Source organism: Cebus imitator, unplaced genomic scaffold, assembly GCF_001604975.1.
Source record: "Cebus imitator isolate Cc_AM_T3 unplaced genomic scaffold, Cebus_imitator-1.0 Scaffold78, whole genome shotgun sequence".
NCBI classification, from domain to species: domain Eukaryota; kingdom Metazoa; phylum Chordata; class Mammalia; order Primates; family Cebidae; genus Cebus; species Cebus imitator.
The window spans coordinates 2,981,498-2,996,453 of NW_016107393.1; the positions used below are offsets into that span (position 1 = coordinate 2,981,498).

General features: G+C 36.4%; 1 protein-coding gene across 5 annotated transcripts in view; it reads right to left on the reverse strand.

The window, feature by feature from the left end:
• Positions 1-14,956, reverse strand: part of ZNF385B (zinc finger protein 385B) — a 382,729-nt gene that overhangs the window by 120,818 nt on the left and 246,955 nt on the right. The window lies entirely within an intron of this gene.

A 14,956-nucleotide genomic window follows, 5' to 3' on the forward strand; every position in this document is an offset into this window, starting at 1 on the left:
CCAATCCTACCATAAGGGGTCTTGAAAAGGAGTCAATAGCCTATGAGTGTTTGTGAAGATACTGTCTTCCTTGCAAAACATAAAAGCATGACTTTTGTTTTCTGTTAGTATTTTAAGACATACTCAGAAAGTCATAACCTGAAGCCAACTTAGTTGTGTATTTGAATCATTATTTTTCATTGCCAGGATGAACGTGACCTGGTTAAAGGATTTATAACTGTCAATTATAAATTGTAAATGTAGAAAATGGAAGTCCTGTATAAAGTGCACATATTCGAATTTTTAGAAATCAGAAATTATTTTCTTTTTACAATTCTAAATTATAGTTTCCATGTCTTCATTTTGGATTAATTTAAAATGGACTATTGCCTCTGATTCCTCAGCTTCAGTTCCTTCATCCAAGTCTCCCTGACAAATGCATAATGACTTGTTTACAAATTTTTAATTACATTCATTGGGGGAGGGCAGCTGTTATGTACTCACTCTTGAGTGAGTACATTTTTTTTTTTTTTTTTTGACGTCGGTTCGCTCTGTCACCCAGGCTGGAGTGCTGTGGCACGTTCTCCGGCTCACTGCAACCTCAACCTCCTGGATTCAAGCGATTCTCCTGCCTCAGCCTCCTGAGTAGCTGGGATTATAGATGCCCACCACCATATCAGGCTAATTTTGTATTTTTAGTAGAGAAGGACTTACACCATGTTGGCCAGGCTGGTCTCAAACTCCTGACCTCAAGTGATCCACCTGCATTGGCCTCCCAAAGTGCTGGGACTACAGGCATAAGCCACTGAACCCAACCCATAATCTTTTTTAATAAAAAATCATGGCCCTTCTAATCATCTGAATTGCAATTCTGGATTTTCACGAGTTTACTTATTTAAAGCAGCAGGCAAACCTATAAACAAGCTATTTGTGGGGATGAAAAGAACATATTTAAACTGTTACTTTTGCTTCTACCATCACTGAGCTAGATGTTATGGTAAATTGAAAAGTGGGGTCACTGGTCCTAAAGGTGCTTGTCTATTTAGAGAACAAAAATAATATATCCAATACAATTAGAGACGAAACAAAGACACATAAAATTTAGTGTAAATTAGAGGCACAGATATAGAAGTGGTACAGGACAGAACATAACATCCACAGGGCAGAGAGCTTTGTTTTATTCACTAACGTATTCTAAGCACCAGGGACAATGCCTTGCACATACTATCAGCTCACCAACCACTGTAATCAAAGGAGAGACAAAAGTGGGTTAGAAGAGGTGGGGAAAGTTTCACTGTGAAGGCAAGACTTGAACAAGACCTTAAAATATGTGATTCTTTGATTCCTCCTTTAGCTCCCACCTATATTTAGGCTATTGGCAAGTCCTGTTGTTTCCACCTCCAACACAGACTGCAAATCTTCCCGTTTCCTTCCACGTCACTGTCTGATACTAGTCTGAGACACCAGCATTTGTCTGTACTACAGCTTATGGCTGTTAAGGGATCTTTCTGGGACCCCTGATGCTCATTTGGTTCTGACATAGCAGCCAAGCGAACTGTTTAAAGATACAAATCTGATCATGTCACTCCAGTGCAACAGCTTCCCACAGCACCTGGATTAAAATCAGCCCCCTTGCCATGGCCTACAGTCACCATGCGTTTAATGAAGCCCCTGACTGCTTCCAAAACCTCACCAAGCACTGCCTCTTCTCCCCAGCCCCCAAGATCTAAGCTTCCTTCCTCCCTCGCTCCCAAACACATCACATTCACTCTATCTCAGGCTTTTGCGTTTGCTGTTCCCTCAGCATGAAACTCCCTGCTCCCATTTCAGCTGTGTCTCAGCTCAGTTACCACTTCCTCAGTGAGCCTCTCCGTCTATTACACTGTTCTGTTTTCTTTACTTCATGGCACTTACTTGTCTCTAAAATGACCATCTTTTACTTGTTTACTTGTTCATTATCTCCTCTTACTAAAATATAATCTCCACAAAGGCAACAACTATATTCCCAGTTTCTAGAGCAGTGCCATGCCCATAGTAGGTACTCAATACATATTTTGAGTGAATGAATGACCACGTTTCCAGCACTTTCGAATGTGAAGATACTATTTTAGCATCAAATGGTTTCAAGGACTTCTCACATAGTATTCGTGTTATTTTTCCCTCAGTATTCACTGATCATATTCAAAGCTGTTATGAAGTTAGCAACATTTATGGTACAGTGGTATTTCATTATCACAGTAGGGCTGACATACATTTGGCAAAAATATGTTGGGTATATGTGAGAAATGGTATTTATTCAATCTGTCAAACTGAAGTCTATCAAACTTAGTACACATTTCCATTTACAGGTACATGAGGATCCTCAGCCCACAGATGTCAGTGACACCATTAATTGATATGCAGATTTGCTAGAAGAAGACAGAATGGCAGAAGTCCTAGTTAGACCTTAAACTGAGGATAAACTGTTATTTTTTAAACCATCTAACACCTAGAGTTTATTAGTCATCTTTACACATTTGTAAAATAATGTCTAACACTTACATAACATTTATTATGCACCAACACTGTTCTAAGCACTTATATATATGAATCCACCCAATTTTCAAATTAACACAATAAAGGAAGAACTTGCTATTATCTGTATTCTCTAGATGAGGAAACAGGGCACACAAAGACACAATATTTTGCCCAAGATCCTGAAGCAGGCAAGCATGAGAGCTGGGGTTCAAACACACATAGTTTGGCTCTAGAGTCCATACTTTCATCGCTATGTTATGCTGCCTTGCTGATATAAGGAGGTATCATCTTTACACTAGTAAATATCTTTTGCACCATCCATAGCATATGAGAAAAAAATGCATGTCAGATGTCAGTTACTCCTAAATATGCATATTTTACTCTTAAACATTTTTTAAGTAGTATCTTCCTCATTACTGCCGAATAAGGGTCTGAAATACTTCACAGCAAGTAACTTTATGAAGCAGTTATATATCATATGGGAAATCATGAGGAAAATCTAAATCAAATACCAAATCTCACAGTGCCTTTAATATCACTGTGAAAACAGCATAATTTTCTAGGACACATGAAGGCTGAGGTGATAAGATAGCATATCTTAAAATGACTTGAAACCAAAAATGTATTTGTGAGTGTATTCCCAAATCACCATGAATGTTCTGTTTGGACAGGTTAGAACATGAGGACAACAGAACTTACCTTAATATATAAGGTCTTTAAGCGTGCAAAGCACAGTGCTTTTTGCACAGCATTGGGTCACGCTGTTTATGAAGAAAGCTCAATATTGGCTTATAGCACCAAGGCTATAGACATAGTCCAAGAAAGAATTCTAATAAGACATAGGTTGTTCTTTCATTCATATCAGGACCTTCATTTATTTCCCCATTTAGTCCCTCCTTTTTGAAGAGACTAGCTAGCTGTCTCATGAAATGTGAATGAATCAAGGAGGAGTTGAGTATCCTGAACATAGCCCATGTTATGCAACATGACCCCTATGTAATAAATCTTTCTAGAAGCAGGTCTTTTCCAAATGGAGCCTGTCTTCACTATTCTCATGTGAGACTTGGCAAATGAGGTTTTCTGAAGCTGACTGGCCACTTCTCTGCTCCCAGCTGACAACTCTTTAACACAGATGTCAGCCGGAAAACTTTACTGGAGCACGTAGAGGATCAGAACTTTTGAATCATGTCCAGCCAAGAGAGTCCCTCTTCTCTCAGCTCTCTGCTTCCCCACCCCATCCCAATATCAACATATCACTCCTGCAAGTCCTCCCAGCTCTGATGGCACAGAACATGGGAGAGGGAAAGGACTGGCTCTCAACAGGAAGCTGATTTTGGGAATTCCTTTGTGAGTTCACTAAGAAAAATCTATACATTTCTGTGATCTATTCTTTAATAAAGACTTGGGAGCTTGGGAATAAATGTGAAGGAATTTAGGGTCTTTTATCATAGTGTATGTAGCCTTAGAGCTAGACCCCAGTTCAAATTTTGCTTTTACCATTTAATAGTGAAAAGAGTTTGGAGAAGTGCTTATTCTGTGAGCCTCAGTTTTCTCATCTGAAATAATACCTGTCTTTCTTAGATTTGGAGGGGGAAGGTCACTTAACACAGTGCTTAACACAGTGTCCGGCACAGGGTGAGCGCAATAAATATTAGTTCTCTCTTTGTTTCTCTGATTCTGAAGAGAGCCAGGTGTTTGGAGACTGGCATTTAGAAATGCCTACAATATCCTCAGCATATTCCGTTTTTATTGGCATTCTCTTTATATTGGCTTTATGCCAAGGATTCTTAAATTAGGATCCACAGACCACCCCCTCTCCAGGAATTGTATGCAAATATTTGCAACCATGCTCATCACTCAGAGAGAGGAATCAAAGTTAATCAATTCACAAAGGATTCTGTGATTCAAAGGATTAAGAATGTCTGCATATGTTTCTGGAAAGTTTCAGGCAAACCAAATATCTTTTTTAAAATCGAATTTTATTTTTAATGTACTAGTAGAGCCTGTGAGTAAAAGGGATTCTACAGTGAATCTTTCTGTAAAGCAAATACTTGTTCCATAAACTACATACTTGTTTCATAAACTACATATTTAATCCAGGTTTCTTCAGTTATTGCATACCAAGTTTGATAAAAGTAGAATATATACTGATACTACATGCATAGTAGCTAACTTCCATTAACAATTTAAACACAGCTTGTGGGGTCAAGTTCAAGTTCAGTGTAAACTGAAAGAGAAAGAACTCCTCAAAGTCCTTATTTTTAACTGGACAAAATCTTTGTTATTCTGTCCTCCAAATATCTCATTTTATGGAGGAAGAAATTGAGGTTCTGAGAGGCTATGTGACTTGCCCAAGGTCATCACAACAGTTATGGACAATGAGAAATAACAGCTGTAAAAATAATGACAGTGATTATGATGATGATGACAGCCCTGTGATCTATTGAGCATTTACTTGAGCTAAGCCTTTTAAAGACTCTAACCTCACGTACTTTCACTACAAGCCTGAAGGAAGATTACCTCTATTCAGCAGATGAAGCACTCTGCCAAGGGCTTCACAGCCAGCAAAGGAACAATTCAGAACAAAAACCAGCTGACAACTCATACCCCTATTTTGGCTTTAAACACTGTGCTCTTAAACAGTACTTGAAACTGCTTCCCAGAACACAACAGAACAGAGAGTCATGTGGTCTTGAAATACAAACAATTAAAAGGTTAGTTACAACCTTTAAGTTCTATTCATACTTTCAGATGGGATTTTACAAATACAATATTAGACAGTTGTTTTTAATGCTATACTTTCACAAATATACACTAGGAGTACAAACTCTAGAACAAATCCAGATCATCTCCTGCTTGGAGTAGGGCTCGTAGACACAGCCCTCTCTGGCCATACTCCTACCCAGTCAGTAGGCCAAAAGGATCAGCCCACTTTGTCTATGCCTTCCCCCCACCTCCTTCTAGACCACATCCTGAGTTCCTGGGATTCTATAAGTCCATGCCCTAATGGCCCTGGGACTACTTCCAAGTCCTGTGTAGGTCTCTTTTCCATATCCCTTCCTTTTCTGACAACACCTGTGTGGGCCTGGGAGTAGCCTCAAAATGGCTATTTTCAGGAGATGTAGTTGGAGGTTGGCAGTCAGAACTAGGTGTCCACCTTCTTGTTGAACAGGACAAGAGGTGGGCCAGGAGGCACTTTATGTTTCCATATTCTGGCACAGAACTTTGAGGTGTCTAGTAATTCTAAAAGCATACTTGGCTTTCTCAGATGTTTATGAATAAAAAAATCCATCTATTCAAATATCCAACTGACTTTTAATGATGGCTAAAAGCCACATACTGTACTAGGTGTTAAGGATATAATGATGTCCCAGAAACCTTGAGACTATGCCTTCATGGAGCTAACTGCCTTGTAAAGGGTTCACTTGAACATACAGTATTTAAGATACAGAGTGATAATGTGGCAATAGGAAAAATACTGACATGCTACCGGTTTGTAGTTCTTTCACAGGTGTCCAGTAAAGCTTTCCTGAAAAAGTAAAATCTAAACTGAAAACTTGAAGAGTAGAATTTACCTAGGCAAAAGGGAATATAGAAGAAGAAGAAGAACTGATTGAGATATGTTTTGAGAAAACTACACATAAAGCCAGACCTGGAGCCAGAATAAGAATGGTGTCCTGGAATGAAAGATTTTTGGTATTGACTGAAGTTTTCTCTGGGGTAAGAAATGTTCTTGGAGAGGTAAGTTGGGATCAGACCAATTCAAGTCCTATAAGTCAGTTTAATGTGTTTAGAATTGTCCTAAAGGCAGTGAAGAGTCAAAGACAGATTTTAAACAAGGGCATGCCATGATGAGGCCTTCATGTTAGGAACATCAGTGGTTGGAGAATAAATTATGTCTATGTGCAAGAGGAGCTTATGGTGAAGGCTGGGTGAGAAAAAAAGAGGCTGTAGAGCTAAGGAGTTCAAGTAGAAGGCATTATAGTACTCCACTGAGAGACAATTTGAACTGAGGGTTGGGCTGTAATGAGAAAACAATGCAGACTAAAGTGATAGACTCAACAGGACATGATAACTGATTAGAGATGGGGTTAATATCCAATGTACTATTCACAAGACTCCCAGCTTCGGTAGATGGAGGGGCCTATCATGGAGAAAGAACACAGAAGGAGAGCTCAGCTTAGAGGGAAATGTCATGTCTAAGCTTTGACCTAAAACCCCCTCCAACTCAGGGATTTTGGTTTTACTACCACCAAGACTAAGGGTGTAAGGCCTGTGTGCTAGACTGTGCAGGCCTCCCCTTCCCACTAAACCCTATTTTTTTTTTTTCAGTACCACCAAAAACAAGAGCAAACAATAGCCATAAAAAAAGGGAATTCTTGAATTAGGATCTCATTTATAGTTCCTTTCTCAAAGATAATCATTTGTTTAAAATATGTGGCTATCATTAAAATTATCAGGACCATTTAATAAATAACAAAGTATCTGAATTTCCACAATTACATTTGATTTTCAGGCATTTCAAATCTTATAGCAAGAATTCAGATTTGGTCACTGATTTCAAGAATCCGCTCTCAAGTATTTGATGTTAACCTAATAAATGTTGATACTTTAAAGATGAAGGAAGTGACTTAGAAATGGCTACTTCCTATCTTCTCTAACATGTCTTCTCAGACTTTGCATATGCATTTCACAGTACATCTCTTGCAGCAATTAATCTTTATCAATAGATCTGAATTATTATCTTTTCTCAATCTCCAAGAACTTCACATGAAAAATTCCAGAAGAAAAATTTTAAGCAATAGCACTTAGACTTGGATGAAAGGATTAGTATAATTTTTATTTTGCCAAAACACCAAACTGATATGCTAATGACACTTTGTGAGGCCAGCAGCTACCAGGAAAAAAAGGAAAACCAAGAAACAAAAAACTAAAGGATAGGTTCAGTTTTTCTTAAAAACAAACTTTCAAAAGTAAAATTTATCATTTTGCTCAATGTTGATGAATATTTGTTTTATTGGCTATATCATGTGCTATAAAATTAGGTCTTTTAAAAAATAAAAAATTTAGATTAAAAGCTAAATTTAAGAAAGGTATTTTCAAACGTTTTAACAATTGTGCGATGTGAATTTTTGAAGTTAAAAAAATAGAAATCAATACTCTAAGGGAAAAATAAAAAACGGATGAGAAGGCTTTCAAGTGTTTCATAAATATTTTAAGCTTGGAGGAAAAAGACAAGTAGTGTGTCAGCAATGCCAAAGTTACTCAGATCTAATGCCTATGAGGCTTTGGATAAAAGTCTTAATTTTTTTACATTCTGGTCTCTGTGAATATGAGAACTAGAATAAAAACAAACTCACCAAAATGCCATAAAAATAAGGTTAATAAGGAGCTCTGACATACGGTTGATAAAAAGTATGGCATTATTATAATATCTATTTTATTTTCTCTTTACACAGAACTGTATTCTTGTGAACCAAGAGAGATGACTTTTAAAATCACTCCTTTACCATAATGCTGTTTAAGATCCATAACAAAATCTTTACCCATGAGGAATGGGCAAATAAAAATTAACTATTTCAGGGTGTTTTAATAGAAGTATGACTCAGACCTGGGTTAAGGGGTTTGAATTTTGCACACAAACTACATTTTACAGTAGGCCAAATACAGGTTAAACCACAATCTATTTGGGGAAAAACAAAACTGTACCTTTCTGTGGATAAAATATGAATCAGAAGTGATACTGATCAGATAGGGAGTACTGTTCTTGCTCAGAACAATAAATGAACTCAGACAATTAAATGAACTTTTCTATTTATCCTTTTCAATATTTTTAGGAGTCAGTGCAAATAAAGTAGAAAGTCTATGGAAGCAGAATCTAAAGTATTCCTGTTTGGCTCTGAGCAAGGTATTTATCTGCTTTATCCCGAATAAGGAGCAGAGTGGGCTAAAAAACATTTCTGAGTAAACAATGATAAAATCTGCTGGGTAACCACTAAAATAATGAATATTGAAGAACCTGTATTACAGTCAAATCAACTATAGCTACTTACAGGAAAAGACCATTAAAAACCACAAAGCCTATAAACAAACTAGATAGAAGCAATACTAAGAAAGTTAATCTGAAGTCATACTTGTACAATGAAGAAATTATAGTCCATATAGAATAGATTGTGAACATTTATAAGTAAGGAAACAACAACTAACTACTGCCTTCTCTTAAGGTTCTGAGGAGTTAGGGAAGGAAGGAAGGATATTAGGGAGTCAGGGCTTTACCTAAGGAGAGAAGCTGTTTGCTTCACTTGCTCTCTTACTCCTTCCTTCTTTAAGCTCTTGAAGCTTTGCCTTCTAGGATATTTCTCTCTCCAGGCCCTCCTCTAGTCTCGCTAATCAAGTTGCTTTCTCTTTTTAGAACTGCCCTTCTTTCATTTCTGTGTATGTTGATACTGTTCAGGTGCCAACATCAGTCTTCTGCTGGTGGCCCTCTACCCCCTCTGACTGGTCTCCCTGCCTCTCACGGTATCATCTCTCTGCCAGTGACTGCTTCTCTGAGCTCAGGCCTCTGCCCCAGTCCTCAGCTCTGTATATCCAGATACCTGCAGGGTATTGCCAACTGGATGCCCCATAACCATGCCCAAAGCCAAATTTATTTGGGCTGAGAGAATTTGCTCTGCAATGTGGCAATAAAATTACTCATTCTGTGACACTAAACCATACACGTAGAAGAGGAAGACAGCAGTGCTAAAAAGTGAGAAACAAAGTAAACAAGATTTCTTACAAACCTTCACTATACCAGAATTAGATATTTCAACTATAGTTATAATGATCTGATTATGAATTAAATGTAACATTATTTGAACTTTAAGTTCAAATGAACAATAGCTTTCTTTGGTTGGGTTGTTTTGCCCCTTACCAAATGTTAAAGCCAGACTGAGAAGCAGAAGTAGAAATGCTATTTATTTGGAATTCTCCTTGGCCTGAAAGCATCACTCCTTTCCTTGGAAAGCTTTTCTTCCTACAGGAGAAGCTTTCAAAGGCCACTTGTCTGGGAGTGGTAGCTGATTGTCTACTTTACTGCAGAATGCCAGACCCAGGAGAAGAATAAAAAAAAAAAAAAAAAAAGCAAAAGCGGGGAAAGAATCAATACAATTTTCTCTCTACCAAGATTTCTGCATGAAGAATAAGTGGTAGTTATGCCCAAGTGTTTTGATAGTCTTAAAAAACTTGTTTTTTTTTTTTAAAGCGAAATATCCATGTTTTCAGTTTATTTTTTGATCCAGTGCTGGTATAATGCCCATGGGATATTTAAAAATTTTAAAGTACTACAAGATATTCATTAAAAATCTATTAGAATTTCCTCATGGGTTCGTTTCAAATGTAAAAGTTGGAACACATTTAAATTATAATATGTTGCATAAAAACTTTAACGTGTTTCTTCCTTTAGATAACTCGTCTCCTTGTATTCTTTAAGTTAGATGATGGCAACTCCGCCATAACACTTGCCCCATACTTCTCCTTTTCTTCCTACAGCCACACAGTCACCAGGTCTTAGATGTTCAATATGTCTCAAATCCATCCCCGTGACTGCCTTTTGCCCTAGTACAGATCCTCATCTCTTCCCATCATTACTGGACTCCTTCACTCCAGTTTCAGTCTCTTTAGATCCACCTCCCACACCACTGCCAGAACAACATATCTAAAAATCAAACGTGAACCACATCACTCTCCTGCTTAAAATACTTTTTTTCCATTTATTCACTTGACATAGATTTGCTAAGGGCTAGGGCTTTTGAGCCACATCTAATGCATGTTGGGAATATGGCCTAATCTAGACAGCTGGGGTGTCCATGCCCATGGAGCTTTACCTTCATCATGTCATTTACACTAACATAGCCTACATGGTCATAAATCTGACTGTTTCTATACATCTTTAAGAGAGGAAGTATCTTTTTGACTCACTAAGGTTGGATGAAGTATTCCTTCACTTTGTTCCTGTAATACCTATATTCACATCACTATTACTGCATTATATTGTGAGCATCTTTATATAAGAGCACAGTCATACACCCAGTTCTGGACAAATATTTATTCAATGACTAACAAATGTGAACATGATTCATAGATTCAACATAGTCTTTAATGTCTATAGTCTATAATGACTTCAGAGAAAACTGGTAGCAAGGAGATACTGATAATATAGAAACATAATTCAGGGAAGAGACCAGGAAGCAGGAGGTGTTTGGATCTCAGCTTTAAACCCATATCCACATGGGATTATAAATTTCAGCCAGTTCAACAAACACAGGGTAAGTCCAATTGATCTTTTTGTCCAGGAATCTCTGCTGCACTGTTTGCTTCCTTGATCAAGGTGTTAATTATGTGTGTTATGATAAAAACCAGTCCTTTTGCTAGAGAAGGTTTGAAGAAAATCTCATAACAGATGGCTTTAAGCATTCCTCAGATGATATATAAGGAATCTAGGAGAAAACTGGATATGAAAATATATTGAGGCAGTAGAAAGTATCATTATCTGCAAATGTATCTTTATGCATGAAGAAGAGCCCTGTAACATTGGACCAACAGAGTAAAAGATTCCATGAAGCTTTAGAACCCTCTATGAGACAATAAGCAGGGCACCCAGGCCCAGGTGTACTAAAGGGATCTTATTTTTTAAGGTCAAAATTAGTGAAGAATAAGCCAAAACTATTTTCCGAGATGGTGGAATAATAATTTTTTCCATTTAAAGCTACTTCTAGTTCTAATGAGAGTACTTTATATAAAATTGATTATGCATCAGATATATAAATCTCACACTGAAACATAAAGTTGCTCTAATAGCATATGCCAAAAAGTACATTAATATAGTTCCTTTCCTTCTATAAGACCTATTATTATAATTCTCTATTTATATAGTACAAATATCTACTTTAAAGAGAAACATTGCTAATGCATGCCAGTATATTTCTGGTAGAAAATGCGAAAACTGGACCTATGCCTCTTTATAATTACTAATCTTGGGGAAAAAATAAGGTTAATTTAAGGGTTTATTAAAACCTTATAAATTTCAAAATTGCTTATTCTTATCAGAAAAAAACTATAATTGCTTTTTACAAAAGTTTGGATAATTATGTATTAGTATTTTTAATAAATTACTAACACGAATACTAGTTATGGCCACAGTAAGGAAAACAATGAATAAACTAATTGTTTAGTGGTTTGTGCCATCTTTACTAAAAACAAACTAACGAAAAAACCCAAAACTGTGGCTATGAATAAATGTCAATGTGTTTGCATTTCTGTAAGTTTTCTTAGGCTGATATATTTAACTCTCATAATGTTTATAAGCTAACATATGTCCATTTTTCATATTAAGCAATCAATAAACTTCTAAATGGTTTTTCCTTCCTTCGCAATTATTTACTACTTAATTACATAATCACATGCTATTAGTGTTGGCCAGACACCTTAGACATTAATCACTTTCCTTAACTAGTGGACATGGGATGTATGTGTGTATTTGTGCATCCATATACACATTGAGAGATTCTTCGGATAATGTTTACATTTATGTATGTTGTACATTTAAGTACTATAGGCTTCCATTCAGAAGCTCTAACCCATTTATACATTCATTCAAATATTTCTTAAGCATCTGCTATGAACCAGTGCCTGTGTTCATCCTAAGACAGGGTCCCTGCTTTTAAGAAGGTAGTTGGGAAAACAAATATATTACAAGGGCAATGAGTGAGTTACGTACAAGGTAATAAGTAACTCTCCTTTCTGAGTACACACTACAATTTAAGCCATATCTTAAAACTATAGCAATTATACACAAAAGCAAACTAACGTAGTAGGAATATTCATCTTGCCCTCCCAAATCAAGACCATTAGAGAATGAATGTGGTACCTGTCCATGTGTGTACAGTCACTCTGAGACTATGAGGCATAGAATGAAAATGATTTTGTTACAATCTACCTCACTCATATACACAGTCATAGTTGCCCTGCCCAGATACTGAGAACCATTTCGGATCAACACAAGTCATTTGCATTATTAATTGCCAATCATGATGATGGTCAGAACTGAATAACCTCCATATCTAATGGGAAAGACTTCTTTTGCTTTCTAAGGTCATTAGATTATGTTCCTAAAGCTTGAAAGTCACAGTGGCCCTTTACTGTTTGTTCAGCTGATCACAAATCAGAGGTAATGACATTTACATTGCTAATAAACTTTGCATCAAGTGTGTTAACTCTTGGTTTGGTATAGTTTCTTCTACCTGAGAAAAGCTTATTGGACCTTCTCTGTAAAATCTGAACTAGAACTAATTATCTGAATAAGAACATTCTCTTACTTGCATGTCCATAAACGTACACACATACTAAATCTAGAAGTGTATAAAATTTCCTAATCATATCCATATGAGAATCAGGAATGAAGTGCAAAACAAATTAAAATATGTGTTGTTACTTTATCCTGACATACACATTAAATTACCTGACAAATATGGGCACATCAAGAGAGTACCTTCCACTCAATGACCTCTTATGTTGGGTTTGTAGAATTAGACTAATAGAAAAATATGTATTTTGATGGAGAGTAAATCCTGGCTAATGTGGAGAAAAACTGAAAATTGTATTAATTAGGCTTTTCAGTACACCAAATTTCAAGTAGCTTAATCTTTGCTTCCTTAATATTTTTTCATCATAATTCTTAGCATACACTCAATGTTGTTGGCTTATTGGTGTGAGATAAAAACTAAGAATACCAACCTCAGTTTCTTTTATTAATGAGAACAAAATGACCTCAATCTAAAGCTAGATAATGAAATTACCATATCAAAGTTAGATAACTAAAAAATCCCACTGCCTTGCTTAAAATATAACTGAAAATATAGCTTAAAATATAAGCTGTTTACTGTATCTGCTAATTGTTAACTGCTTTAATCTGTTGCTTGACCAGGCATGAATATGTACCTGAATAAATATATAAATAAATATATACAAAGAGACAGATGTTGACAATTAAGATGCTTACATCTCAATAAAATTATGAATTTTATAACACTTATAAATTTGTAAAGCATTTGGAGATCTGTCCATAGCTCATATAATTTAAATAATACTTTATTTTAAAGTCCAATGAAACATAAATTCAGAGTTAAAGTCAATGAATAGGATTTGATATGTGCTTGAAAATAATAACCAACAATTTTGAACAATTTTCTATGTAGCAGATGCTTTGCTACGTTATTTCTACACATTATATAATTTGATTTTCATTAGAACACTATAAGGTAGACTTTATTATTTGTATCTCACAGAGAAGATTGAGGATTTTAGTGAGTTAAGTAACTTTCCCACTTACTGTTAATAAGTGACAGAAGTTGGATTGAAACCAAATTTTTAGTGACTCCAGAGCCAAATTCAGCTCATATTTGGTCAAATGTGATTTAGAAATTTGAAGGCCTGGAATGGAGTCTCAGTGTTGATCAACTATTAGTCCTGAGACCTTAGAGAAATCAGTGAACATTCCAAACTTCAATTTTCTAATATATAAAATAGAGCCAATGCAACATCCCAATAGTTCTCATCAAATTACCATAAGAATTAAAGAAATAATGTAAGCAAGAAAAGTGTGAAGTGCTCAACAAATATCATTTTATTTTAATTTATTAACCTTTTATAACTCCCAAGGTATTCTGTGGGTCCAAACACTGACATTAAACCAGAGGTCTCATTAGAAAAAGAGAGTTTAGGAAGCCACTGGCACAATCTTCCACCATAGGAAATTTTAGGCAGGTTGCCCAGAATGGCACAGTGAAAATAATAGAAAAAATACTCACTCTTTGTGAGTAATAAATAAAAGAAAGACCAGTGTTATAGGCTGAGTATTTATGTCCTGCTTACCTCCATAATTTAAATTTTAAAGTCCTAAGCACCAGTGTGACTGTATTTGTAGTTAGGCCAGGAAGCCAGGTGAGGAGGTGATAAAGATCAAATGAAGCAATAAAGGTGGGCCCTAATCTAATAGGGCTAGCTCCCTTATAAGGAGAGAAAGAGATATTAGAGCTCTCTCTTCTTAACATCAGAGGATACAGTGAGAAGGGGGAATCTGCAAGCCAAGAGCCCTTGCCAGAAACTGAATTGGCTGAAGACTTGTTCTTGGACTTCTCAGTCTTCAGAACTATGAGAAATTTGTTAAGCAAGTCTGTGGTATTTTGTTACGGCTGCCCAGGCAAACTAATATAGCTGCTATCATGTTCACCCATCATGTTGCAAAGAGCAGGGCCAACTGAACCCTGTCGAGCTGCCAGCTGGGTAGCAGTGTGGTCTGACAAATCACACGAGGGACTGACAACCTGGAGTTGTGGTCTATGAAATGTAAGAATGTCCTAGGCAAGGTTATCATGAATGGGGCTCAGTATAAACTACTTTCCCTGGAATGCAACTGTCCAAG